Consider the following 3,234-nt stretch of genomic DNA (forward strand, 5'->3'; position numbering starts at 1 on the left):
GGCACGAAGGGAATCCTAAGCTATGAATGCATGCCCTCCCCCCCCCCCCCAACCGAGGTTCACCCTAGCAAAGTGCGAAGTAGCTAGCAGCCACCCCTCCCTCGTGTCGGCACGAAGGGGTCCTAAGCTATGAATGCATGCCCCCTCCCCCAACCGAGGTTCACCTAGCAAAGTGCGAAGTAGCTAGCAGCCCCCCCCCCCTCGTGTTGGCACGAAGGGAATCCTAAGCTATGAATGCATGCCCCCCTCCCCCCAACCGAGGTTCACCTAGCAAAGTGCAAAGTAGCTAGCAGCCCCCACCCCCCCTCATGTCGCCACAAAGGGAATCCTAAGCTATGAATGCATGCCCCCCCAACCGAGGTTCACCTAGCAAAGTGCGAAGTAGTAACTCCCCCCCACACACACACTTTTTCAGTCGGCGGGCCAGAGAGGCATATATCTCACCAAGATGGATCGTAAAATGGACCAAGAATAATCCACCTTGGTCGTACAACCTCTCTCTTGTTGTTGGTCAAAGTGATGGCCGTCCATGCGACCCCAGAGATGGGCTAGCTCGCCAATAATCACGCAAGTAGCTAGTCCCTGAAGACAACCATTGCATGTGTGTGGCCCAAACATATGTATGGAGAGGTGTGTTTTTGAGTAACAATGGAACAACTTTGATGTGGCACCGTGATTTCGAAATAGAAATCCCCACACCGAGTGAGGGTTAGGTTGACGATGCATATGTATGTTACACCACACTTCAAGCCAACGATGGGGATTCATGCATGCACGTGTGCATAGTATATGCGCTCAAACTTAATTAGGTCTGAATCTCACCATGACCTATACTACGATAACACGAACCAAATGAAGAATCTGCCATGGTAACCTATCTTGTTGTTGGTCAAGGTGATCATGGATGTCCACGCGGGCCCATGAATATATAGGCTTGTCGCCGATAACCACGCGAGGGAGTGTATCGTTCGAAGGCAACCACTACATGCATATGTATGGAGGTGATGCGTGCATGCATGTTTGAATACACAACATTGATGTGGCGCGTGTGTCAAAAATCGTACACCAGCTCCCCACACAGAGCGAGATCGGTTCATGATGTGTCGTTGTACTAGCCACTTCGACTCGATGGGAGGGATTCATGCGTACACATGCATGTGTGTGTGCTCAAATTGTATCATGCATGTCATCCCAGAGCAAAAATAATAATCCCCTCCTAAGTCAAATTAACCTCTCTTGTTGTTAGGCAAAAAGTAGTGATGGACCAAGCGGGCCCACAGATGGAAAGCATCGATATCGCTGATAACCGCTTAAGTGGGTGCGAGAGGACAACCACCACCGCTTTGCATGTGGTCCAAACATATATATGTTGAATACCCAAAATGCACAACTTTGATGTGCCACATGCCTCAAAAACCGTAAACCATGCACCCACACAGAGTGAGGTTCATATCAAGCGTACTACATATGATGGTCCCCTTCCCCCCTCTTCACCGCATACTATATGCTCCTGCCGTAATATATGTACAACCCAAAAGAATCCTCATCGATGGTGAAATTAATTAACCTCTCCTGATGTACGTCAAAGTGATGCATGCATGCATCGATGATGGCCTCATGGGCCCACAGATGGAAGCGTCACACGTGAGTGTCCTAGCTAGGATATGCATGTGGCCCAAAAAGGTGTTGTGTGATGTTTGAATAACCAATTTCACAATTTTGATGTGGCACATGCCTCGGTAACCAAAAAGTCCCGACACTGAGTGAGGTGTACTTGTTCACGGACGCGTACATATAGTATATATGCTAGTCCCCTCCCACCTCTTCGACGCGTACTATATACCACCATAACACAAACAAAAAAGATTCTACCTTGTTGGTCAAATTAACCTCACTGCCGGCTGTTCGTCAAAGTGATGGACAATGACCTCGCAGGCCCACAGAAAGTGTCACACGCGAGTATCGAGTGTCATGTAGGACAACCATCGACTGCATGTGGCCAAAACATTTATGTATGAAAGGGTTGTGTAATGTTTTAAATAACGATTTCACGACTCTGATGTGGCACCGGCCTGCCTAACAAAACGGCCAACCCACACGGTGGCTCACAGCTCGTAGTGTACTGCTAGCCACCCGCCACCCCCAAACGCACACACCCACACACACACCGCGAATCCACCGCAACTACGATGCATGTTAAATTAATTATCCCGTGATGAACATACATGTTACCAAAGGAGGGACGTTTTAATTTCAAAAAAATCACAGGGGTCATTAAGACGTTTTAGTACATTGATTGATTGATTTTCTACGGGTATAATGTGCAAAAATCAAATTTGAGCTACATGCACACGTGACAGTGCACCTAAATGGATTGCAAAAACACATGTGTCTCACTGGATGCATGTTTACTCCCTGTGCAACAAATTTCAAACATTGAGAATCTTGATTTTTAAATTCTAGTACATCCAAAACTTATTTGAAGTTCATGAAACTTATCGTGTTGTCATATGGACACCAATACAAAGTGGCATTGTACTTTTTTTGTCAAATTTGAGACCAGTTTTGATGTAATCTTTATCTAATTACAGACGGGAGATTATTAATAATTGGGAACCAATATCCCAAATGGATTATTTATTCGAACCGTGAGCATTAGACCAACAATGGATACGTGCCATGCTTCGGTTAAGCAATAAAGTGGCAGCATTAATCATCCAAATAGAAAAACAATATATGTGCCGCCGCGCGACCCGTGTGCCGTGCAAGCAGGCGTGAGTTACGGGACGCATGCGAGCAGTCCGTCGTGCAGGCAGACGGGGAGGCGTGCGTGCAGGTGTGTGAATTGACGGAGGCGTGCTCGCTGTGCAGTGTTATCGGGAGGCGTGCGGGTAGCTGTGTGAAACTTTGGTAGGCATGCCAGCAGTCCGGTGCGCAGGCTCACTGGGAGGCGAGCCATTGTTTTGACCGCCGCCCGCCTCTCTCCCACAACTCCCACTACTCCATATTAATGGTGCGCCCGAGCGGCCGCACCCCCCATCCTCGCCACACACACACAATCCTCTCTCTCCGCTTGCATCCTCGACGCCGCTCTCAGTCCTCAAAGCTATCAGTGTATGAGGATGCAGCCAAAGCGCCCCATCAGAGGGAGTGGTGACGCCGGGGCTGCTAAAGCACCGGAGCACGACATGGAGATGGAGACAGAGGTTGCCGTCACCGCCGTCGAGTTATCGC

This window comes from Aegilops tauschii, chromosome 7 (genome assembly GCF_002575655.3).
Source record: "Aegilops tauschii subsp. strangulata cultivar AL8/78 chromosome 7, Aet v6.0, whole genome shotgun sequence".
NCBI classification, from domain to species: Eukaryota; Viridiplantae; Streptophyta; class Magnoliopsida; order Poales; family Poaceae; genus Aegilops; species Aegilops tauschii.